Below are 27,285 nucleotides of genomic sequence, written 5' to 3'. Positions count from 1 at the left end.
GAGGCTTCCTCTGCCACTGACTCCCAAGAGGGGAGTTTATTTACCTATTACAACTTGATGTTCCAAGACCCATTCCAATTCCACAAATGGTTAGTGGGGAGGACAGGAATGGCATCCTGGCAAGAGGAGAGTTGTCATTGGCCACAACCACTAGAGTGATAGGAGAATTGGGATCATTCAGTACAGTGACCAACACTTCTCAGCTTTCCCAAATCCCCCCAGACATGGTGTTCTAGGCAAGCCCTCAGTCTGAGGCATAACCCAGCACCAGGCACTCTGGTCAGAGAGAGGAGCAGGCAGAGACAGCAGTTTCCTGGAACGAATCCACAGGTACCAGGCAATGCACAGCTCAGGGGATGCACCGGAATCTCTCCCAAGGCTGCACTAGTGAAGAGTTTGGACAGTTACAGAATTGGTCAAGGACACTTGGCACTGAAAGGGAAAATGTAGATTTCTTAGGCTGCTCTGGGCCACAAGGACATGGCTATGCAAATGGGAAAGGCCTGAAGGGTACACCCTGACACAGCAATTCTCCCAACTGCTTGTAGGAATTGGACAAGGAGATCAAAACTTACTACAAATCTCTTATGATTTATTCAGAACTATGCCAAGAGAATCAATGTCTTCTCTCTCAAGTTGGGCTGGGCTTGCTCTAGGTCAATGAAGTCTATGTACCCTCACCAAGCCCTTGATTAAGGAACCCTTCTTGATGGTGATTATGCTACAGCTGAACACTTCTACAGAGCAGGCTTGGCCATTCTACTGGACTGGTAATTTTACTTAAACTCTACTTTAATTACTTTTACTTCACCCCCAACCCATCATTCCTCTTAGGGTTTTGTCTTAATGAGACTCCTGCAGTCTGTGTGTGTTCCCACTACACAGAACAGATTTCACAGCTAAGGCAGAGTGATAGATTTTGGAGAGTCACAAAGGTGATTCCTCTAATGAGGCCAACTATAGGCTCACATAGCACTTATTTTTGTCAGAGAACACAATGTAAACTTTGGCTATGGTATAAAATTGCCTTGATAAAGGGAGAAGTCCCATACACACACACCTTTTTTAATTATTGAATATAGATTCTTTTCTCATACAATTTATCCTGATTATAGTTTCCCCTCCATCTACTCCTCTCAGTCCTACCTCTTCTTCCCTCCAGATCCACTTCCTTTTTTGTCTCCCATTAGAGATAACAACCAAACTTGACAAAATAAAATATAATAAGATGAAACAAAAACTATTACACCAAAGTTGGATATAGCAACTCAACAGGAGAAAAAGAGTCCCAAGAGCAGGCACAAGAGTCAGAGATCCACTCATCCTCACATCGAGGAGTCCCAGAAAAATACTAAGTGAATAGCTATAATATAACAGACAGGACCTGGTGTAGGACCATGAAGGCTCTGTGCTTGCTGCTTCACATGAGCTCATATGCTTAGAGCTTTGTTCTCCTGGTGTCCTCCATCCACTCTGGTTCTTAGAATCTTTCCTCCTCCTCCTCCTCCTCCTCCTCCTCCTCCTCCTCCTCCTCTTCCTCCTCCTCCTCCTCCTCCTCCTCCTCCTCCTCCTCCGGATTCCCTGAGTTCTGAAGAGAGAGTCTTGATAAAGACCTCCAATTTAGATACTCTCTCCCCACAATGTCTGGCTATGTATCTCTGTATGTAGTCCCATCTATTGCTGGAGAAAATCTCTGATAATGACAGGATAAAGAACTGATCTATGAGTTTAGCAGAATGTCATTAGGAATCATTTTATTAATTTTTTTTAAAGAAATAGTGTTTGGTTTTACTCTAGGTCTCTGGGCTATCTAGTCTCTGGATCTTGGTTACCCTAGTAGTTCTGGGTATGGGCTTCCCCTCATAGAGAGGGCCTTAGGTCAAATCAGACATCCATCAACTACTAAAAGTTCTGTGCCACTGTTGTCCTAGCACATTTTGCAGGACAGATTGTAGGTCAAAAGTTTTGTGACTGGGTTGAAGTCCACATTTCTCTTTCGTTTCTCATTTCTGAAAAGTACCTTTCTGCAACAAAGACTGGAACATTGGAGTGCAGGCTCCATGTAGGCAACAGCTTGACTTCTTCGTGTTCAATAAATTGTGGATGTTGTCCTCAGCAATAGCGCCCCCACTGTCAGTTTGCAGAGAGCAGTGTTTTGTCATGGTAACATGAGACTCCTATGACCAACAACTCAATTGAATGCAGCCCAGTCTCTCCCCTGGTAGCCTTGTCTGGCTACAGAGATGGCCAGTTGACACTCCATATTCCCCATACCTAGCAGCCTCATTAGGTTCACTGTCATAGATTCCAGAAAGTTTCTACTGCACTAGGTTTCCACACCAACAACAAACCCCCACCCCCAATTTCAGCAGTCTCTCCCCAGAATCTCTCCCTCCATCCCATCCTCCTACCTAATTCATCTATGTTCTGATCTTTACCCACCCCTGTCTGTCCACTATTCTATTTCTCCTTTCCAGGGAGATTTCTGAGCCCCCCCCCCCCAGATCCTTTATCTTTACCTAACCTCTCTGGGTCTACAGATTGTAGCTTGGTTATCATTTACGTAATGACTAATGCACCATTATAAAACACCAAGTTACACGATTGTCACATACATGCAGGGGGCCTAGGTCAATACATGCAGGTTCCTTGACTATTGGTCCATGAGTTCCCACAAACTTAGGTCAGCTGTCTCTGTGGGTTCTCCCATCATGACCCTCCTAGCTGGTACAGTCCCTCTCTTCCCTTTCTTCCACAAGACTCTCAGAGCTCAGCACTGTGCTTGTTTATGGATCTCTGCCTCTGCTTCCATCAGTTACCAGACAGAGTATTTCTCATGACAAGTAAGGAAATCATCAATCTGCTTACAGTAGATAGCCAGTTCAGGCACCCTCTTCATCATTGCTAGAAGTCTTAGTCAGGGTCATCCTTGTGGGCTCCTTGGGGGGAAGGGTTCCTGGCTATTAGTTTGTTTGTTTGATATCCAGTTTCTTGAATTCTTCATATATTTTCCATATTAGTCCCCTATCAGAAATAGAGTCACTAAAAATCTTTCCCCATGCTGTAGGCTGCCTCTTTGTTTGTTTAACAGTGTCCTTTGCCTTACAGAAGCTTTTATGTTTCATGAGGTCCCATTTACTAATTGTTGATCTCAGTGCTTACACTATCAGTGGTCTGTTCAGCAAGTGGTCTCCGGTGACAATGTGTTCAAGGCTTTCCCCCTACTTTCTCTTCTATCCTGCTCAGTGTATCTGGTTTTATGTTGATATCTTTGATCCACTTTGACCTGAATTTGTGCAGGGTGATATGAATCTATTTGCGTTCTTCCACATGCAGATATCCAATTTGACCAGCACCATTCTTTTTTTTCCAGTGAGTATTTCTCACTTCTTCATCAAAACTCCTGTGTCCATAAATGTGTGGATTTAAGTCTGGGTTTTCAGTTTGATTTCAGTGTCTGTTTTTTAATGCCAATACCTTGTTATTTTTATCATTATAGCTCTGTAGTACAACTTGAAATTGAGAATGGGGGGATATCCAGTAGTTCTTTTATTGTTCAGGATTGTTTTAACTATCCTAGATTTTTTTGTTTCTTCATATGAAGATGAGAATTATCCTTCCAAAGTCTGTAAAGACTTGTGTTGGAATTTTGATGGGGATTGCATTGAAACTGTGGATTGTTTTAGTAGGATGGCCATCTTTACCTTGTTAATCTACTGACCCATGAGCATGGGAGATTTTTTTCATCTTCTTCAAAGACTTCATGTTTTATCATATAAGTCTTTCACTTAATCAGTTAATGTTACCCTGAGATATTTTATATTATTTGTGGCTATTGTGAAAGTTATTGTTTCCCTATTTCTTTCTCAGTCTGTTGTTAGTATATAGGTGGACTCCTCTATTTTATTAGCTGATAGTGTAGCCAGCTACTTTGTTGAAAGTATATGTACGAGTTCCCTGGTGGAATTTTCAGGGTCATTTATGCATACTATCATATCATCTGCAAATGACTATACTTTGACTTCTTTCTTTCTGATTTGTATCCCCTTGATCTCCTTCAGTAGTCTTATTGCTCTAGTTAAAACTTTAATCTCTATATTGAATAGATATGGAAAGAGTGTAAAATCTTGTCTTGTTCTTGATTTTAGTGGAATTGCTTTGAGTTTCTTTCCATTTAATTTGATACTGGCTATAGGCTTATTGTAAATTGTCTTTATTATGTTTAGGTACATCCCTTGTATCCCTCATCTCTCCAGGATTTTCATCATGGGTGGGTATTGGATTTTCTCAAAGGCCTTTTCTGCATCTAATGAGATGATCATGTAGGTTTTATTTTCTTTTGGTTTGTTTATATGGTGGATTACATTTACTGATTTTAGTGTACTGAACCATCCCTGCATCTCTGAGATGAAGCCTACTTGACTACAGTGGATGATCATGTTGATGTGTTCTTGAGTTCACTTTTCAAGTATTTTATTGAGTATGTTTGCTTCTATGTTTGTACGGGAAACTGGTCTACAATTCTCTTTCTTTGTTGCGTCCTTATATGGTTTGGTATCAGCGTAACTGTGGCTTCATAAAATGAATTGGGCAATGCTCTTTCTGTTTCTATTTTCTGGGATAATATGAGAAGTATTGGCCTTAATTCTTCATTACAAGTCTGATAGAATAGAATTCTGCACTTAAATATTCTAGCCCTGGGTTTTGTTTTTGATTGGGAAAATTTTTATGACTGTTTCTGTTTCCTTAGGGATTATAGGTATATTTAAACTCTTTGTCTGATTTTGACTGATCTTTATTTAACTTTGGTAAGGTGTAATGAGAAAATTATACATTTCCTTTAAGTTTTTCTATTTGGTGGAGTACAGGATTTTAAAATATGTCCTTATAATTGTCTGGCTTTCCTCAGTGTCTGTTGTTACGGTCCCTTTTTTCTTTCTAATTTTTCTAATTTGGATATTATTTCTCTGTATTTTGGCTAGCTTGGGTAAGAGTTTATCTTATTAAAGTCTCCTACTATCAGTTTGGGAGGGTCAATATGTGATTTAAACTGTAGGAGTGTTTCTTTTACAAAAGTCGGTGTCCTTGTGTTTGGGTCATAGATGTTAAAAACTGAAATGTCATCTTGGTGGGTTTTTTTCCTTTGATAAGTATGCAGTGTCCTTTCCCATCTCTTTTGGTTAGTTTTTGTTTGAAATCTATTTTGTTAGATATTAAAATGGCTGTACCAACTTGCTTCTTAGGTCTATTTGTTTAGAATATCCTTTTTTTCCAACCCCCTTACCCTGAGGTAATATTTGTCCTTGATGTTGAGATGTGTGTGTGTGTGTGTGTGTGTGTGTGTGTGTCTGTCTGTCTGTCTGTTTTATGCAACCAAAAGACGTATTCTGTTTTCGCATGCTTTCTGTCAGTCTGTGTTTTTTTTATTAGGAAATCGAGACCATTGATATTGAGAGATTACCAGTGACCAATGACTGTTGATTCCTATTATCATATTATTGGTGGTGGTGGTGTGAGTGTGTGACAGAGTGTGTGTGCATGCTTCTCTTCTGATTTTCCTGGTGTGAGAGTATTTATTCCCTGTATTTTCATATCTGTGGTTTGACCTCCTTAGGTTGAAGTTTTCCTACTAGCACCTTCTGTAGGGCTAGATTTGTAGATAGAGGTTATTTAAATTTAACGTTATCATGGAATATCTTATTTTCTCTATCTATAATGATTGAAACTTTTGCTGAGTATAGTAATCTGGGCTCTCATATATTGTTAGGAGCCACTTGTTCATCCTGGCCGTCCAGAACCGAAATAATCACACAGAAACTATATGAATTAGATCACTGTGAGATATCTCTGTCAATCTGTGGTCTCTGAGTCTGAAGCACATCTGTCCATGTCCTTCTGGGTTTTAGAGTCTCCATTAAGAAGTCAGGTATAATTTTGTTAGGTCTGCCCTTATATGTTACTTGCTCTTTTTCCACTGCTGTTTTTAATATTCTTTCTTTGTTCTGTATGTTTAGTATTTTGATTATTATGTATCAGAGGACCTTACTTTTGTGGTACAACCTGTTTGGTGTTCTGTATGCTTCTTTCACCTTATAGGCATTTCCTTCTCTAGGTTAGAAACACTTTCTTCTATGATTTTATTGAAAACATTTTCTGGGCCTTTGAGTTGTTTTCTTTTCCTTCCTCTATACCTGTTTTTCTTAGGTTTTATCTTTTCATCATGTCCCACATTTCCTGGATGTTTAGTTTCAGGAGTTCATTTAGATTTAACATTTTTTTTACCTATGTGTCTATTTTTTCTATCATATCTTCAAGACCTGAGATTCTCTCCCCAGTCTCTTATATTCTGCTGGAGATGCTTGCATCTGTGGTTCTTGTTTGAATGCTTAAATTTTTCAGATCCAAAACTCCCTCAGTTTGTGTTTTCTTTGTTGCTTCTATTTCCACTTTCAGGTCGTGAACAGTTTTATTCATTTCCTTCCACTGTTTGTGTTTTCTTGGCTTTCTTTAAAGTGTTTATTTCCTCACACTGTGTTTCTTAGATTTCTTTAAGAGATTTATTCATTTCCTCGTTAAGGACCTCTATTACCTTCATATATTTGGTTTTTAGGTCTTTATCCTGTGCTTCAGCTATGTTTGAATATTCAGTGCCTGCTGTGATAGAATAGCTGGACTCTAGTGGAGACACATTGCTATTATTGTGCTTTTATGGTGTCTAGGCATCTGGGTTTGGGAGGCTTATAGGTCTAGGTGTTAATTTCTGGATTTGTCTTTGTTGAGTGGTGTGCTGGCTAGACTTATATAATGTGGCATAAAATATATTCATCTGAGACAAGGGAACCTCACTTAAGAAAATGCCTCCATATGACTGGGCTGTGGGCCAGCCTGTGGAACATTTTCTTAATTAGTTATTGATGGCAGAAGGCCCAGCCCATTGTGGGTGGTGCCATGCTTGGGCTGGTTGTCCTGGGTTCTATAAGAAAGCAGGCCAAGCAAGCCATGTGGAGCAAGTCAGTAAGCAACACCCCTCCAGGACCTCTGCATCAGCTCCTGTTTCCAGGTCCCTGCCACATTTGATTTCCTGTTCTGGTTTCCTTCAGAGATGGACCACAATGTGGAAGTTTAAGCCCAAAATACCCTTTCCTCCCGAACTTGCTTTTCAGTCACAGTGTTTCACTGAAGCAATAGAAACCCAAGTAAGATGGGTAGTTTTTGTTGTTAGCTGTTTCTGCTGGGAGAGAAGGTGGGGTGCTGTCGGATGTTGGATGGATCTGCTCCTAAACACGAACCTCAAGACGACAGGAGCTTGTCTTGTTTGCTACCGTGACACCACATCCAGGACAGCTCTGAGAACACAATATCCTTGGGCACTTGATAAATGATTGCCAGAAAAGATACATCCTGGAAATGTCCTCTTTACAGAGCAGCGCGGGCATGAAGGATGCTGTGGATAATGCAGTATTTGGTGTCGAGTTTGACTTTGTTGTGTGGGGAAGAGATCTGAAAGATGCAGTTGAAAGCAAGGCCCACAACCATGGGGGCCTGAGCTGAAGAACATACGGGCAAGCGGCACAGTAGTCCCACATGGCAGAAAAGGACCAGACTCAGGGCGCAGGCTGTGCGAGACATCTTAAGCAGAGCCTGCCAGGAGTCAAGGCGGCACCAAGAGGTAGATGGAAGCCAGAAAGTAGCCTGGCTACCGTAGGAAACGAGGTAGGCACAGTGGTACTGGGGTGAGCAGCGGAGATGGGGATCTGCAAGGAAGGATGGAGAGCTGGTGTTTGGTTGCACAAGAACAGGCGCCGAACTTGCCTGAGTTCCTCTAGACAAGGCAAAAAAAAAAAAAAAAAAAAAAAAAAAAACGGAGGAAGAAAGCTATTCTAACAGATGAAGCCCTGACGCCTGAATGGGAAGCAGAGTGTCGGCTACTGTGGCACAGTCTAGGATAGCTCTGGGGGTGCCTATGGATAGTCACAGAGGAAAGCAGGGATATGAGAAGAGAGGATCTCAGCACGGTCAGTGTGGGTGTGGCTTGCTCCCGCAGGGAAGGCCGGGGAACACTGATAACAGAAAATATCCCTGGGATGCAGAAGGTTCAAAGGAGACCTGTGAATTCAGAAGTTACAGCTAGGGCTTGTTTAAGATGGAACTTCAAGTACGATGGTGGGCCTGGGATCCCACCCGCAAAGATGCTAGCTAGTTTTCCTGGCGATTCTGGTGTGCCCGAGAGGAGGAATATTTTCCTTCTGGATCTCACATTTGTTTTCTCCACCTCCTTTCCCCAGATGTCACCAGGCATCTGCTATATCCCATGGCTGGCAGTTGAAGCACGGGCTCCAAGAACATACTGCTGCAGTGCTAAATTTGGTGGGTTTGGGGCTGGGGCTTAGATATTCTTGTACAGCCTGACTTTCAGATTCTATAAACCAGTGCCCCAAGGGGCCTTGGAACGGGATAAATCTGACCCCCCTGCTTCAGGAGACACACCCACTCGGGGTAGACAGCATAGAGGACAAGAGAACAGTTGTCCCCAGACACACCTCCATCAGAGAGCCGGTCCCCTCCACGGGAATGCCAACCTCGGGGCAAGAGTTGCTTTCTTTGAGTGTTAATGTGTGAAAGGAAGGGAGTTCCTGCTCTGAACCTTGACTTCCCCCCTGGAAGTTAATAATGGAGACCTCCACCAGGTTCAGCTTGGGTATTTTGGACGACTGGCGTACTGTGTAGATATTTTTATGCCGCCATGTGGTGTTTGCAGTACAGCTTCCTCGGCTGAGATATACTTGACTCTGTGGCTTGAAATCTGAGATGGGAAATACGATCCGGATGAATTTTTGACCCGGGGTTCAGTGGGGGACTTGGTACGATATTCTTGAATGCATTGTTCTGGCCATTTCAGGGGTCTCTGGAGGTAACAGCTGAGCCACCCACCCATGGCTGCTGGTACTGAAGGGGAGAATGGCTGGGAGTGGGGAGAGCACAACATCCATGCTAGGCTCTATTTAGCCCTTGAAAGGCCCCGTAGGCTTGCCATGTTAGCCTAGTTGGACAAGTGGAGAAAAGCAGCTATAATCATGGCATGTAGCAATCCCCCTGTCTGCTGTCTGTGCCCAATGCAGGCTTCTATATGTTTATACCTACTGGTTTAGCCTTGTCAAGCGCACTGGGTTACTGACACACAGAAGGCCACAGCAAAGGGGAGCAGGAACACTAATGGTGCTGTTCACATTAGTGAACAAGTCAGTCTATAGCAAGCCAGTCTATAGGGTGCCTATTTGTGTTTGAGAGTGGCCCTCCAGTTGGGCATGAACTGGGGCATACGGGGTGGGTGGGTAGATATATTTGTGCAAAGACAAATGCGTTCCTATTGCTTCTAGTGGGATGTTTGGTGGATGGAGCGGGGTTCGGTTCCTGTTCTCCTAGTTTCTTCAGGGAGCTCTTTTGTCCAGTGCACAGACTTGCACAACCTAACACGGCAGCCCCAAATACCCTGTCTCAATCTCTGAAGAGCAGAGAATTCACCGCTTCTGGAATCGTGAACCTCTACTCTCGGTCCTGTTTCCCAGGGTTTGTTATCTTCAAGTTGAGGGAGGAAAGTGAAGGAAAGCTTCCTTTTAGGGCTTTCTCATTCAGGAAACTTTGGGCCTGAGGGTTCTCTGGGCCTTAGGGTTATCTGGTGTCTGTGAGATCTGACTAAAAAAAATCCTCTGTTCTCTTCTCTTGGGCGTGCCCTGTGACAGTCCCTGGCTGCAGAGCTTTAGAGGACAGGCGAGTGAAAGACGGATTACTTTGTGCCTGCATTTCCAATGACAATGGCAATTCGTAGTATTTGTTCTTTAAACAATAACAAAGGGGGTTGTGTTATTTAAAATCCTCCCTTTAGGTTAGATGCCCACAGAACTTCCCTCTCTTTGTTCCCAAAGACCAAGTCCCCTAGTTTTGTCACTCCAGTGGCAGTGTTCCCTCACCCCTGCCCACACCTCCTGTGGATTCTCATAGACCACCCCTCCTAACCTCTCTTCCCCAACCAGTCATTTTGTCTCCGCCCCCAACTCCAGCAGACAGCCCCGCTAAACCACAGGCCACGCCTGCCAGAAAACCAGGTTGGCTGCCCACAGACTTTCTCCTCTCCCTCTCTTCCCCTAGACATAAACCCCAGTCACATCCTTAGTTCTGCAACAGAACATCAGCTGTAGCCTTCCTTCAGCCCTGCCTAGCATCTCCTGTAGATCCTACAAACCATCCCCTCCTGCCTCCTCCTCCCAGCTTTTTGCTTTGTCCCAGCCCCAAACTCCAGCCGGCACCCCTGCTAACCCAAGAACCATTCCTCTCAGGGCAACAAGTAGGCTGAAGGCAAACCCACACCTCTACTACTGCTCCTGAGATGCAACACCCCAAGTCTCATGCCCAGCCTTGTAGTAGGAAGCCTGCAGTGATCTTCCTTTCCTCTATAACCCTATCTCTAACAGATCACAACGACCTTCTACCCCAACCTTCCTTCACCCAACTCATTCCAGCACCCCAGCCTCCAATACCAGCAGGCATTCCTTGTGATCACAGCAGCTGAGCAGGCCAGGAAAGCAGGCAACACACAGCCATCCCGCTCTTCAAAGCTCCAGTGAGGATCTAACATGTTTAACATGTCTCAGAACTCTACCACATGTCCCACGCACAAGCATCGTACCTTGAAGTTTGCCTGAACGTGTGTATTAGTTACTTTTTGCTGCTGTGAGAAATAACCATGTCCAAAAGTAGTCTAAGAAAGAAACGGTTTATTTCAGATCACAGTACCAGAGGACTGGAGTCCATAATAGTGGTGGGCAAGGCAAGGCCTCGTAGCAGGAGCAGAAACTGGGGATCATGTTTCCACCTGCACTTAGGAAGTAGAGCAAGGGCATGAAGTCTATCAACCCACTGCCAGCAGCATCCTTCCTCCAGGAGGCAGCAGTTCCTAAAGTTTCCATCACTTCCCCAAATACTGCCACGAGTTGGGGACCAAGTGATCAGATATACGCAAGCCCATGGAGGACGCTTCTCATCTAAATCACAATGAATATTGACATATTCTCTTCATTTCAACTAAATCTTCCCTTTCCTTTTCTGTGGAAACTCACTTCAACCTTTACCCAGGCCACCCAACAGTCAAGCATGGGTCCCACCACATCTGTCACCAGCAATTTGTACCAAGAGCTTTTAAACCCCTTGAGAACCACAGCAAGGCGCTAATGTCATCTGATGTTTTCTTTCCTAGAAATTCAATCCAAGAAAATGAAATATTCTTTGCCTAGCTAGAATTTCCATGTCTCTTTGTGTGCTGATGAACTAAAATCTACCATTGCTTTGAGGAAAACTCACTATTTCAGGTCTTGAACATACCATAGTACAAGGACTGTGTGCAAGAACACCCCAGAGTCAGTTTGAAAGCATAAAGGGAAGGACCTTTTGGGGCCTGCGAAGTAGGTGTGAGATTCTAGGTAAGCATTTGATCCTAGAAGCAGTATGACACCAAAGAAAGAAAGTAGTATCAACGACAGTGGAGCCCACGCCATTGACCAATGCCTGACCCTGACAGTTTAGAACTCCAAAGCCCTGACTCTAGGTCTCACTCAATTCTACACAGAACACACAGATTTTAGCAAATAAGAGTTTTGGTCTGCTACACCAACAGCCACTGGGTTTGAGTTGCTGAACCCATATCCATCATTGCCATGGGCTACAGGTCAACTCATAGAATAGGCCATATCACAGTAACAGTCACTCTAAATCTTTGTGTCTAAATATGCTGATTTTTTATTCATTCTACATTTATGCTGTGGGGCATCTGGGGGAAAGGCCCAGATGTTCTTTGGAACATTGACAGAGGGAAGGCCTAGATCCTTCTGTACTCATATTGTTACCAACTATCATAATCACCACTTTTATCTCTAGGAGAAAGATGAACTTCACATAGAGTCAGAAGATTTGTCTTGGTCCTGGTTCCACTAGTCAGTAACTATGTCATCTACTAACACAAAATGTCTCCTCAGCCTCTGCCTCCTCATCTATGAAGTGAAAAGATGAGGTCACAGAAAATTTCTAAGGCCACTCACCTCAAAGCAGACATGTTTCCCAGAAGGGAAAGGGAATTGGTGAGTGTTGAGTATGGATTGTCTAGAGTCCTCTAGGAAGCAAAACTGTGCTCACCTTTCAGAAGGCATGCTTGGGAATGTTGGCACACTCAAGATCACAAACAATTGGCAACAAAAGTAGGATTTGAGTCCAAGACCATTGTATTATAAAATTATAAAGTGTGTGTGCGTGTGTGTGTGTGTATGTGTGTGTGTTCCATTCCAACATCTGTGATCTGGTGCTGTGCAGGGAGAGAGAGTGGAGAGAAAGAGAGCCCAGAATGAGTCAAGGGAGTCAGGCACCATGGGGTAACCTTAGAGAATAAACAAGAACCATGCTTTCATTTTTTTATGATCCAGTTGGCTTTGGTAACTGCAATATTTAGCACACACCAAGTGCTGGGCCCTGGACAAGGTGCTGGATACACAAATACTATCTACACTTGGGAAGGAAGAAGGACACGTATCAATTATGAAAATAGAAAACACTTTATAGATTTTAAGAGGCAAAGATGTATTTGAATGTATTACAAAAAAGAAAAGCTACTCAGGATATAAGCAACGAGAGGGCTGGGAAGAACACCTGTGGCCATCTGATGCAGGCTCTCAAGGAAGGGGAAGATGGAGAGAATGCTGACACTGGCACCTTCCTGTCACTCTTGAGATAATGACTTAATCTTTTCTTTTGCCTTCGAAGTCTTCTGCCCTGGATTCCAATTCAAAGAATTAGAAAACTGGGGCTTTAACCAGTCTTGCCTCACTGCAGCCCTTATTGGAAGAGGGAAGAGGTGATGCTATCTCTGTCAGCAAACAAATCTGGATAGTTTCAGTACTCACAGCCTCTATGACATGGGACAAACTTCAAAAGCCCGGGAAGCTGTCAAGTCTTGGTCCCCAGTAGCCTAGTTCCAGACAGAAGGGCCAGGACTGTCTCCTGAATGTGGTATGAACTATCTTAAAATGAGCGAGGAGAGAAGCCTCCTTCAGATGGGGGAAAAATAGAAGGCAGACACCTCCTAATGAGCACGGTTTACAGGATGCAGACCAGACAGGTAGGCTGTGCCAAGGAGCTTCATCTAATGGTCAAGTACTGGAAGTCTCTGAAGGCAGACAGTGATAGAATTGGATGATCATTGTTTTAGAGACTCCATTGTGGACATTCAAAAAGATGGAAGAGAAAAACAGAGACCAGTGCGATGAACTAATCATCATCCAGGGGCCAGATAATGAGAACCTGATAGAGCAATGGTCATGAGGACAAGGATGAAGAGAACAGGTTTGGGATACAATGCAAAGGTGAAGGCTGAGCCATTTGTGGGATATAAGCGTGAAAGCAACCCACCATGCTTGAAGCTTGACTGGTGACAGGATGGAGGGACAGTCACTGAAATGAGTTCTTGGAAAGAGGAATGCGTTTGGGGGGTTAAAGTACACGGGAACTGCTACATTTGATTCCTCACAGGTCCGTGTATCCAGGTGTGAAGAGTTTGGGACACTGATAAGGTGTGCATTGGTACCCTACCAGTGGTGATCCTGTGCTCAGGATGAGGAGTGGACTCTGGAGAGCTGTGACTCAGAGGGGCTCCTGTTTCATCTGGCCTCTGAATGCCTGGCTCCGGAGGAGCCTGACCACAGAAATCTATTGGAAATGCGCAAATCTCACGTGAAGTGAATGTTTCCGTTCTACAGTATCCTCAAATAAAATTTCCCTGGAGACTCTCTGAAGGATACTGAAAATTGATTTTTATTTCCCTTTTCTCTAGGTCCCAAAGTTAAGGGGAAATCACAAAAGTTGGGTGGACTTTCTTCTCTGCTCTTTGAGTGTAGTAAAATTCCTTGTGATGGGGTTTCAGACAAGAAAGCTTTTAAACTAGGGCTTTGGAGAACTGTTAAGCCAGGTGAAACCAGGCTCGTCTTTGTCCAATCAGTGCACACTCTGGGCTGAGATGAACGCTCAATGATGCACAATTAGGAATAGCAATCTATAGAGGAACAGGTGTGGGAAAAGGGGACCATTGCCTCACAGGCTTGTGCTATCTAGGATTTGAATTTTCAATGTCCCCCAGTCCCAAACTCTGATAGATGCCCACACAAGGATTCCCCTTGGACACAACCACATAGTTTAGTGATGTCACAACAGCCCCAGCAGTCCTTGCAGCTCCAAGCAGACTTGCCTATCAAACACTGGTCCAGTTTCAGTATAAAGTGCTTGCCTGGGCTGACAGATGCAAGACTCTGAGTTTTATCCCAACTCCTGTGGAAGGAAGGAAGTGAGGGAAGGATGGAAGGAAAGAAGAACTAAGATCTTCCTGAGTTCATATTTACCTTTAGCAGCAGAGTCTAGCTATTTCCCATTTAGTTTTCTCCTTGTAATTTTATCCTTATATACAATGCATCTTAATCATATTACTTCCTGTGACTCTCTCTCTTACCTTCCCACCCTCGCTGACTTTACTCTCGTCATTCAACTAGCCCCCAACTACTTTTGTGTCCTCCCTCTCTCCCTCCCTCCCTCGCTCTCTCTTTCTTTCTGGTTAACATCTTGCATAGTAGTCATAGCTGCTGGCTGCATCTTTCTGTTAGCAACAGTCATGGCACATCTTGGAAACAGGGATTCACAACATTCTTCCCTGAGGCTCACAGTCTTGCCACTCCGTCTCTTACCCTCAGTTCTCTGGACCTCAGAGGGGCTGTTTGAGTTCTGGATTGTTCCATGGCCTATCTCAGTTTCTGTCATACTTTGGGATGCCACTCATCACTGTGTTTAGAATTTTGGTTTTGGATTGTTTCTTTGGGTGGCACTAGGGAATTGAACCTAGGACCTCACACATGTGAAGCAATCACTCTACCACTGATCACTATAGTTCAAATCACTATAGCCCCAGCCTTAATTGTATTGTCTGTCCTGATCTACTAGAACAGAGACTCTATGCAGGATTAAATATTTAGCTGTGTCTGGTTCCTGTTTCTCACATTCAAGTTGTCCATCTTAAGCCCTCCATACACTGGTAAAATGGAAGGCTAAATCCAACACTCAGTCTATAGTGTTTTAGAAGGAATATGACCAATTCTGACTTTCTTTAAAATTCAAATGAGACCAAGGAGACATTTGCATTATTTCATATTCAAAGCCGACTGTTGACACATTTAATCTTGCTAAACTCACCAAGTGTGGCGGCTTTCTCCTACCAGTGGGGTTGCATAATCTTCCAGGCACACATTTGAAGCATCAAGCTAACCTTCGCGCATGGCAGCTATGGAGCGGTAATTGCGAGGGGGTGTCTCTGAAGGGCTGGTGGAGCCAGGCCATCTGCTGCAGCATCAGGGACAGCCAGGGGCGAGGATGCAGGGACTCCTGTAATGGCTCATCTGCCAATTTGTTCTCCCCACACCAGCTGAGTAGGCTCCAGGCTTGGCAGTCAGGAGCTATAGTCTGAATAGAAAGGTCACCAGCATAGCGACCAGGCAGCTCTGTGCTGAAGGGGTAGTTGCAGATTTTTCTTATAAGCAGGGGCATAGAAGTATTCACAGGGCAGGCAGTTGCGCATCTGCCTTTTGTGGCAGGCTGTGACCAGCATAGCTCCTGGGACACACTGCACCTGGCGTCACCTCTGTGCTCTCCCCACACGTAGATTTCAGCACAGCAGTGTCTTTTCCCTCTGGATGACCTGGTGACTGAATTTTTGCCATTCACTGTGAGTACTGGATACTGAACTCGGGGCCTCTGGAAGAGAAGCAAGTGTTCTGAACTGCTGAGCCATCTCTCCAGCCCCAGCTTTAATAAGGGATAATGATGTGCAGTCTACTTCCAGATGTCTGGCGGAGGACAGGGAATGAGAAGGATCTGATGAGGTCATGAGTCCAGCAGACAGCCCAGCAAAAGCTTGGCCAGCCACAGGGGTGCCTAGTCCTGCCCAAGCTTCCTGAGAAGTAGGTGTCTTTAGCGTGCCAACTTTCTGCTCCAAAACCAGCAGCAACAGACAGAATTACCCTAGCTCAGCCACCACAGGGTAGCTGACACATCAACCCCAGATAGAGGATAACTTCTCTGCTCCCACCTCCAAGCCTCAGGGTAACGCTCTGTCCTTTGAGACAAGTTTTTATCCAAGATGCAGGTTGACCAGGAGGCCAGAAAGGAGGTGAGTGTACCAATCAGCATCATCTCTTTGTTGTATAAATTCCAGTATTGTTGCAAGAGGAGGACCTCTGTCCTGCCTCAACTTGATTACCATGCTTTATTCAAGACCATAGGTGGCCTCCCCCTTTCTGAATGGAGACAGAAGAGGAGTGGATGGGAGGAGGTAGATGAGAAAGGGGGGATGCAGAGAGAGGAGGAGGGAGAAAGGAAACTGCAGCCAGTCTATAAAATAAATGGGGGAAAATGTTATTTAAATAAAATAAAAAAAGAAAAGCCCCTGTGGCACACGACCTAGAAGTATGCGCCAGGAATGAGAAAACACCTATCAAGCCCCTTGCTTACAATAATTGCTGTCATTACACAGAAAACAGAAACAAAAGCAAAATATAAAATAACCAGTGATCCCTTGTGCTTGGAGAACTTAATGCCCTCCTGCCCCACACTGCACATGCTCTTGGACTTCTGTCTGTCTCCAGGGCGGTTCTTTTTTCCTCCTTCAACATGGCACAGTGCTTCACCAGATGTTTGCATCTGCACAGTTTGCCTTTTTCAGGTATGAAAGAACTGAACAGACACATGTGCCTCCTTTTTTTTTTCCCAAGGATGCCATGAACCATGAGCTAAATTTAGAGATCACTCATTCTTCACCTAACTTCCTTTTTCTCTTTTATGTACATTCAGTAAGCTCTTTTCAAATCTTTATCTTTCCTTCCCTAATTCACGGGTAAGCTGCTTCTAATCCACTTGAGGGAAAGAGAATGAATAACAGAATCTAAATATTTGGTGTCTACAATACTGCTTGATATAGAGTGTCTGTGCTCAGGGAGTGAGGTCTGCCAATTGAGAGGACAGTCTGATGAGCAGAGAGATGAACGGGCTCCATCCTCAAGGGGAGTATGAGGCTCATAGTTCACATGGTGTGGATGGTGGGCCTTGTAGGAGCATGATATGTGTGATATAGGCTTTTCCCCATCCTGTCATGCCTGGAACACCACTGTTAGTTTCATTCTTTATATTTTTTCTTACCTATTCAACTTGAAACCTCTTAGCAAATGGGCAAAGGGGAAGAAGAGGGAAGGGGTCACACTCTAGATGGTTTCAGACATGACTGCTTTGATAAACCCTATGATAAAATCTCTTCTTTGGGGCAGATGTGACAGGGATGGAGACACCATGCCTGCACTATGCTAGCTGTTAGCACCAAGCCAAAGGGCATTATTGTGGCCGTTATGGTGGTGGTATTTTGTTTGTTTGTTTGGTTTGGTTTTTTGTTTCTTTGTTTGTTTTGGTCAGTTTGACACAAGTTAGAGTTATCTGGGAAGAGGAATGTTAATTGAGAAAATGCCTTTACAAGATTGGCCTATAGGCAACTCTATATTCTATTTTCTTGATTACTTATTGATATGGGATGGCACAGCCCTTTGTAAGGTAGGTGAAGCTAGGGTGTGGGAGGTGATGTATGCTATAAATATGTTTTATTGCCATTGGTTAATAAAGAAACTGCTTTTGGTCAATGGCTTAACAGAGTAAAGCCAGGCTAAAAGAGATATATAGAGAGAGTAGGCAGAGTCAGCGAGAAGTCATGTAGCCACCCACAAGAGACTGACACCTCTACCCTAGCCCACCAGAACCTTGTCAGTAAGCTACAGCCACATGGCAAGACACAGATTAATATAAATGGGTTAATTTAAGATGTAAGAGTTAGCCAGAAATACAGTTAAGCTATTGACCAAATAGTATTGCAATTAATCCAGATTTCTGTTTGATTATTTTGGTTCTGGGCAGCTGGCAATGAACAAGCAGATTCTGCCAACACTAGGGTGAATACAAAATAGTCTGAGCAATCCAGGAGAAGCAATCAAGTGAGCAGCATTCACCTGTGGCCTCTGCTTCCATTCCTGACTCCTTTTTACTGCCTTGAGTTCCAGTCTTGACTTCCTTTGGTGACAGAATGTGACCTGAGGGTTGTGAGCTGAAATAAACCCTTCCTCTCCTTTGTCCCAGCAGCGGAAAAGTAAATAGGACAGGTGCCATCTTTTCTTTCGGTGGTCAGGATGATATTCAACGCTTCCTCTCACTGCCCCTCTCATCCTGCCCCTCCCAGTATCTGACCCTAGACCTCAGACTAACCATTCCTACCCCCACTGATGGGGCCATCTGCCCTCTCCACTGTGGGTTCTCTGTCCAGGGATCCTTCCTCCCATTCCTGCAACATTTCTGTCCAGAGAAGACTTCAGAGTACTGTTTCTGCCCGCCAGCCTGTCTTCCAGAATGCACGAGGCTTTGAGATTCTCTCTACGTTTCCACCCAGAGCAGTTCAGCTTCTCCTGTCTGCTCAATCCCACAGTAGCCAGCAGAGGAGCAGGGTGATGACCTAACAGGCACCAGAAAGTGTACGGTGGCTCACACCTAACTTTAAATTTGTTTTCTGAGGTATGCTGGAGGGGGAAGTGGGGAGGGAGAGATAGGGTGTCTCTCCCTTCTACCCTCACCTATCCAGAATAAACTCTCACCTCCACCAGATCTTCTTTCCAAAGAACTTTGTTTGAGTCCCAGCATCCACATGGAAGCTCATAGCTGTCTAGAATTCCTTCTGTGGATTCCCTCTTCTGGAGTTCACAGACAACAGACATACACATGGTATGCAGAAATACATACAGGCAAAACAGCCACATACATAAAAAAAATAAAAGAGAGAAAAACAACAGAGAGGAGGAGGGAGGGAGACAGACAGAGAGAGAGAGATGCATACCTGTAATCCCATTACTTGGGAAGCTAAGACAGAACGTTTGCTGTGAGTTTGTTTTGTGACTTACCAGGACTACACAGTAAGACCCTGCCTCACTTAAAAAGAAAAAGAAAAAAAAACAGGCATACAGAGACCCAAAGAAGCTGGAGGCAGAGTGGTGATGTGTTGGTACCCCAAGGAGCAACAACAGCAATCGGTGACCACCAGCAGCTAGGTCCCACGGTGTCCTTGATCCGGAAGCAAAGAGAGACAAATGCTCAGGCTCAGACAGCTTTTTCCTCTGCAACTCATCCTAGACCCCAGCCCAGGAGATGCTGACACCCATATTCAGGATGAGCCTTTTGTTGTTGAATCTCTCAGCAAAAGGCCTCACAGATATAGCAGCAGTGTGTCTGCTGGATGTTTCTATAGCCAGCTGAAATGAAAGTGAAAATTAGCCATTGAAATGCCCATAGAGTTGAATCTCACTTCTCTGGAGCCTTCCCAGTGTGGATACTCTCTGGTTCTTTGTTGTTCCTGTACTTGGCCAGGTGATCAGCTTAAATACTAACTCCTCTAAATGACAGAGCTATTCCTCCTGCTCACGGGCCCCATGTGTTGGTGTGTTTTCTTAATAGTAGCCCAGAACCAAAAAGACCCAGACCAAAAAGACACATATTTGAAGAATTTCAGCATATGAAAACTAAGTCTCAGATCCCTTGGGTTGATCCCCACTGGTTGGGCTGAGATCATGGAGCCCTTCCTGCGGCAGTCTTCCTAAGAAGCCCAGGCAGCTACCCCCTCCCTGGGTGGTCCCCTGTAGGAGGGAACAGAGGGACAGGTGTCTGGTCTGGAGAGGAGGTGGAGAAGAACTCACTTCGCCTGGCTCTAAGTGCCCCCTCCATCTGAGCTTCTGGAGCAGCAGCCTCCAGATCGCAGTAAACAGCATTCACGATTCAGGCTCTTTGCCAGGCCGTGGAGGTAGTGAGCAGGTGCAAGAAAAGAGCTGCTACTGGCCTAGACAGTTTCTGTTCTCATGAGATGCATTGTGCACAGTGATCATCTTGCCTCTTCCTCTACCAGTGGAAGACCTGGAGCAGAATCCATGTGAGCCCCATTTGCCAAGAGCTGGGTGAAGGCAGAGGAGGGGGTCTTTGCTTTCTGAGTCATGGTAGCCACTCTGGGTATCAAAACTTAGGTCACTTTGACTGACCCATAGAGAGGTCACCGTTATCTTGCATCTACACTGACTTGCTACAGATACAGTGGAGGGAATCTTCTTTGTCTGTATCTTAAAAAGACACATCTCACTGCCAGGACAATGTTCTCTGTTCATGCATATATAGACTAGAGACTTTTGTGGGCTTTCTGTCCTACTCAATAAGATAGCCTCCTGCCCTTTGTTGGATCTTTGTCTAATACTTTGTGTGTGTGTCCATGTGTGCGTGTGAAGTGAGATAAATAAGAAGAAAAATGAATTTTCACTGCACTACATAGTTTGACTTTCAATCTTGGCTCAAATTTTTCATTCCAAAGATGAGAATTTGACATTTCTGTGTTCCACTGTATTCTGAGGCACCTCTGTCCTCACTCAGAACAACAAGGTTCCAATTAATCTGTTGCTGATTAAAATAAGATACTATTCTACCATGCAATCTAGTCTGACTTTAATATGCAAAATTCACCACACTGCAAGTCGTGACTAATTATCACAGAAATGTTTATTGGGTATCTACTACATAGTTTACGGTAGATCATATGCTGGGGTCTTGGGGGAGAGGGGAGAGATAACATAAAGATGAAGAAGACAATTTCTCTTCTCATACACTATCCTAAAAGCAGTAAAATGCAAAGGCATTACTATAATTCGAGATTGAGTATAAAGGCAATGAGATAAATTATAGAGTGCTCGTAGGAAAATAAAGGCATTAAAAGAAGAATAGCTGGCGAATAGTGGGGAAGATAGACAACCCAATCCCCTGCCTAGATAACCCAGGATAGTGTACCAAAGAGCCATGAAAACCAACAAGTAAGTTTAGGAAGGTGATTGAGCATACTGCACAAAGCAGCCAGGGGGCTTTCTCCATGCCGGCAACAGCCAATTACCAAATGTCCTGAGAGGAAAAGCTTCCCTCATGTCTGCAACCAAAACCGTAATAAACCGAACAACAAATCTTACAAGAAATATTCAAGACCTGTTCAGAAAAAAGCCATAAAACTGTATCAAAGGATATAAAAAAGTATTGAATAAATGAAAAGATGCCTCCTATTGTTACCCTGAAAGATGCAATATTGCAGGGAATGACAACTCTCTCTGAATTAACTTACTGTTCAGTGTAATCCCAGTCAAAAGTCCAATAGACTTACTTTGATTTCATAAGAGAATTTCAGCTTTGTGTTGGATAAGAAAATATATAGTGAGAAGAAAGAAAAGGAGTTGGGCAAAAAAAAAAAAGAATAAAGACAGAAAATAAGGGAGTGGGGTAATTTTGTTTGTTTTGTTTGCTTTTATAATATATTATAGCATAGTCTGAAGTTAAAATTCTTAGCCAGTATGATATTCATGCAAAACTAGATAAAGCTGACGGGTACAGTATATTGCAGAAATTTCTGCATCCTTGTATGGCTGCTTGGACCTGACTGGGAATGAAGAACAGACAGATGGACATGTAGACAGAAAGCTGGGATCAGGTAGCCTGGGCTCTCAACTTGCAAAGTCACTGCACCCCAAAACTCAGCATGTTTATTATGTAGGGTTGAACATGGGGTTGGGGTTATTGCGGGGCTATTACACACAGATAAACAAGGAGGCAGAGTGTATAGTACACAGCTGGATCAAGGAAAGGAGACAGGAACACTCTTCAGTTTGGGAATACCTGGGGTGAGCTATGGCAGACATTTTATACACACATTGTCAACAGCCACATTGTCCCCTGAAGAAGGTGTGGCCAATTCTCTGAGTCCAAGACTATGGGGCACTTGGCATAATGGTGTCCATGTCAACAGCACACAGTGACTCAGCTCAGGGCTTTTTCTACTCCCCACATCCACACACACACACAAACACACACCAATTTAATATGCGATAAGAGAGGCACTTTGTTTAGAAGAATCCACAGCCTCTGTGAACGCCGTCATCCTCAGACACATTCTTCTTTTCTTTGAGGAAGGTACAGTTCAGAGTGAGAAATCTCCCTTTAGAGGCAGAAAAAAACAGATTTTAACTTCATCTTTATTAGCAAATACCTCTGGATGTTATTTTAAAGGGGGAGGGAACACAACCCCTGTCTGTTTTCCTCATGGGACTATGAGAACAAACAAGACCATCTGTATATAACCAGCTCGTGAGTTATAATTTCTCAGGATGCTAGGCATGAAGACTCCTGGGTTTAAAATAAACAAGCGCTTGTGTGTCCAGGGACCTGCATCGCTACTGCAAAACCTTGCCCACGTGTTCTTCCATGTTCCTCCAATAGGAGACCAGAGTTGAGGAGGATGGGAGGGGTGAAGACATCTATTTTGATGAAGGTCTTTCTTTCTGAGTTCATTACCCAAAGTGCTGTCTCAGTAAGGAACAGAGGTGGTAGCTGCTTTGCCCCTGTGAACCTAGCTCTGGAGTGGTAGACTCTTCCTGCCAGGACAGGCCCTATCATGTTTTCAAAGTCAGTCAGGAGCCTTAAGTCTTCTGTTATTTGACTGTCCATTCTCTGTATTAAGTTTTATTATCTGAAAGATTTAGAGTCAGTTCTACCCTCCTGGTTGATGGTCAGTCTTGTATGGAAAACATTAAATACTTAAACTTGCATATCTACACCTTTCTGATCATACCTGGACACCAAACCTTGTACTGAGGGCTTTTGATCATTTCTTTTTTTTTTAAATTTCACTCAATCAACCTCATAAGATTATCCTCATATATTTACCCTGGCATTACAGTTCATAGAAACTGAAGCTTGCATCCAAAGCTAAGGCCTTCCTCTGAAAAGAGTTCTTAATGGGACCTACATCGCTGGTTCCGAAAAACGGAAAGAGCCAGGTCAGCCTCAAGGCTCTATACCCACGTTTCAATGTGCTATATGGTGGCACACATCCCCGTGTTGGCAAGCACATTGCCCCTGGGACCTCCAGTGTGACTTCGCCATCTTCAGCCATCTCATCTGGCTAGTGACCCATGTGATGGGCCCTGAATGAGAAAGGACAGTCATGACCAGCACACAGCCACCGTTCTGTGTGTTGAATGTCTGAATGTATCCGTGGCGGCTTTGATGAGGCGTACAGGGGCTGGCCACCCTGGCCACTTCCTGTCACGGAGTCTTTCATCACCAGCCTAGAACTTGGCTGAAGCTTAGGGTGGTGTGGCTTGTGGCAGGATCTTGTTGTCTTTGATCATTTTGCTAAGACATTATGAGGTGTTACTCAGATGACAGAAAAGCCTGAAAATTGTTCCCCACTGTCCTAATGCATCTCTAAAACCTCACTTTCCCAGCTCTCTCACGGCTTACACCTATTTTCTTAACGTCCTTGCTAGGTAACTGTAGGAAAACCTCATCAAGGCTAACTCTAGGAGGTCCTCCGTCTGTCCCAGCTGCCGACTCCAAGGCTGAGAAAGATGGTTACTGTCACCTTGGGTAATTTTCACATGTGTCTCTCTTCTTTGGCACATCTTGGGATCTGGAGTTCTTGGGCTCAACACACACACACACACACACACACACACATTCTATTCATTATTTTCCAAATTGGTTTGGCTGAAACTTTCTAGAGAGCCTTGTACTGCACCTGCTGAATGGAAACACAATTCATTTCACTTGATTAAAGATGAAGAAAAGGAGGAGGTAGGGGAAGATAGAAAAGGAGCGAGAAGGGGAGGGAGAGAGGGAGAGGACCGTGGCAGGTGTTTGTATTCTGGTAAGGGGAGCTGCTGTCCCAAGTGCCCTCAGGCTTGATTTTCTAGTAGGGAATGAAAGAACAATGCTACGGTTTAGTGACAGAGCATGTGCTTAGCATGTGCAAGGCCTGGAGCCCAATCTTCAGCAACACACATACGCATGCATGCATACACACATACATGCACACACCACACATGCGTGCACACACATCCACACATATCACACACATGCATGTGTACACACATACACGCACACACTACACATGCATGCGTGCACACAAATGTTTAGACAGAGTGGTCAGGTTGGTACTAAGGAAAATTGGGGAATGATTCTGAGCCTAGCCTGGCTCCATGGTCTAGTTCTTCTCATAGGGAGAAGACAGAGAAAACTTACTCAGACACCCAGGCTAGGTAAACAACAGAAGGAAGCAGAAATCAAGGCAGCTCACCTACTTATGCCTGCAAGTAACAAAAAGCTGTAGAGGTTCTATTAAACAGGGAATGAGAGTTTGAGAATAAGAGCTCAATGGCAGTGCCCAAGGCTAAGAATGTAGCCAGAGAGCAGAAAAGTGTAAACTCGGAATGGGAAAATAGCCGGAGGTACCAGGGACATGCTCACTCTCCAGCTCTCTTCCCTGCATCTCGCAGCAGATGAGAGACAGACAGGTTTTCATGAAACGAATCGCTTCTGCTGCTCCCTCAACTGACTTGGGGTTAAATGGTCATTTGAGATCGGATGCACTAAGAGCCTTAAAGACTCATCCTCTTAACCCTTCCACCCCCATGGAAGCTACAAGCTGAGGTTAACTAAGGGTCTACAAGCTGAGTGAGGTTAACTAAGGGTCTACAAGCTGAGTGAGGTTAACTAAGGGTCTACAAGCCGAGTGAGGTTAACTAAGGGTCTACAAGCTGAGTGAGGTTAACTAAGGGTCTACAAGCTGAGTGAGGTTAACTAAGGGTCTACAAGCCGAGTGAGGTTAACTAAGGGTCTACAAGCTGAGGTTAACTAAGGGTCTACAAGCTAAGTGAGGTTAACTAAGGGTCTACAAGGTGAGGTTAACTAAGGGTCTACAAGCCGAGGTTAGCTAAGGGTCTACAAGCTGAGGTTAACTAAGGGTCTACAAGCTGAGTGAGGTTAACTAAGGGTCTACAAGCTGAGTGAGGTTAACTAAGGGTCTACAAGCTGAGTGAGGTTAACTAAGGGTCTACAAGCTGAGGTTAACTAAGGGTCTACAAGCTGAGGTTAACTAAGGGTCTTCCTTTGCCCCAGCTGTACATGACTGGGAGAAATGGTCACCCTGCTGCAATGTGAGCTCCATGGTCCTCTTGGGGCAGATTACAATTGCATGGCTCAATCAAGGCATTGTAGTCAGATAGGCAAGCTCTTGATATGCTTCTTAACATGAGCAGACCACCTTGAGCAAAAACATCAGGGAGCCTACTGAATTTGGCAGGGTGGAAAGGCAGGCTGTCCACTGTGGCCGTGGATACTTTCTAGGGACAGGCAGTCTCACAGACACACATAGTGCCAGTGGAACAGGAGGGACAGCCACAAACGCTGTAGCCTATGGTGTGCCACTGAGTTCTCACTCACAACCCATGCAGCAGGAGGGAGGGCAACAGAAGGCTTTGCAGGGGCTAAAGTTCTTGCAGAGTAGATAGGGGCAGAACAAACCGATGCTTTCTGTCATTTCTGAGGTCAGGCTGGCATGACCTCAGACACACACACTGAATATACACAGGAAATGGTTATCAATGCAGGCAGCTTGGGTTGAAGGCTTCCTCTATGAGAACAGAAGGCTTTGGGGAAAACGGCAAAGGCTTGCAGGGCCACTTACAGAACCTTTAAGTGTTTGATGACAGGAAATGCAAACTGTGAACTAAAGCTGAAGGAAAAATGACCCCTCTTCACACAGCCAGTGCCCAGCCCCAACAATCACCAACTCATGGCCAGACCTGCCCCACTCCTACTCCATCCTCGTCCCCTCCTTTGTTACTGAAAACTAAATGCTTGATTTCATAGCATTCATTAAACACTTCAGCATTAATTTAAAAAATATTAAGATATCCATAATTTCATTTTTGTACATAAACCTCAATAACTCTCCAACATTATCAAACATCTAATTCATGTTTTAAAAGAATCAATTGTTTCACAGATTCTATACTATTTTATGAATTATTTATTTGACTCGAGGCCCAAACAAGACCCACACATTATAATGATGATATGTCTTTAAATTATCTGTTGCACTATGGCCCCTTCCTTCACTCATCTTTTTCATTTTCCCCTTCTGAAATCTTAAATGAACCGGGGTCATTTTGCCCCAGACTTGACCATAGTCTGGATTTTGCTAATTGCATCTATCTGGTATAGTTTAATTTCTCCCCTTGTTCCTTAGAATCAGATAAAACAACTTGACCTTCCTCTACTGCTTGACTTTCCAATTCACATGTGAAAGGCGTGGTGCGTGCTTCTTTGTTATTTTCAAAATGATAATTGAGTGATGAGGGCTTCAGCTGTCTATCTTTGGAAAGCAGTTCCAGAACCATCAGCTTGCATTACTCCTCAGGATTCTACACTCGGAGCCGGCCCCACCCAGCTGTTCTACTCTGTGGTATCTGCTGGGACCAGACCACTCGTGATGGCTCTGCCACTCACTATCTCGCATTCAGCTGAAAGAGCACAGGGCGTGTGGGGTTAACGCCCCCACTTGTACAACACTGTGATTTCTCATAGCAGGGTGGCATCATGTGCCCAGGCTTTTGTTAGGGCAGCCAGGTTCTGAGAGCAAGTGGGGGAGATGCAGATGCCATAGGCCTCAGTCTCAGAAGCCACACGGTGTCACTGCCACCACATCCCTTGATGGACACAGGGATATGACACTATGAACTGAAGGAAGGGAGACACAAACACCGCCTCTCTGGAGGAGTGGCAAAGAGTTCCCATCATTTCTACATCTGGTGCTTTTCAATGGTCAGCAATTAAGACTGATGTTTTTTTCCTTTCTTTAGTGTTTCCCTTGGTGTTATTACAAATACACACAGATGCGCATTCATATATAATCATATATATGATTCTTTAAGATATTCTTTTTTAATTCTGTGCATATGTATAGGTGGCTATGTACATGTGGGTACAGCGCCCTCAGAGGCCAAAAGAGGTAGGTCACCAGATCCTCTGGTTCTGGAATTGGACAGTTGTAAGCTACCACCAAATGAGGGTTCTGGGAACCAAACTCAGGTCCTCTATAAGAATAGTACACACTCTCAACCATTGAGCCATCCCTCCATACCTATATTTGATTGTTTTTATCCATTGTGGTTATTTCCCTTGTAGATGCTCAAACTGTTTCCCATTTGGCCAATAGGGGATTGATTGCTTGAGTTTTCTTATGAGTCTTTTTTTTTTTTAACATAGCTG

Source organism: Microtus oregoni, unplaced genomic scaffold (assembly GCF_018167655.1).
Source record: "Microtus oregoni isolate MIOR12 unplaced genomic scaffold, Mior012 000028F_ref0000031, whole genome shotgun sequence".
Classification (NCBI taxonomy): Eukaryota; Metazoa; Chordata; class Mammalia; order Rodentia; family Cricetidae; genus Microtus; species Microtus oregoni.
The sequence above is the reverse complement of the archived record's forward strand: the minus strand, read 5'-3'. Positions refer to the sequence as shown.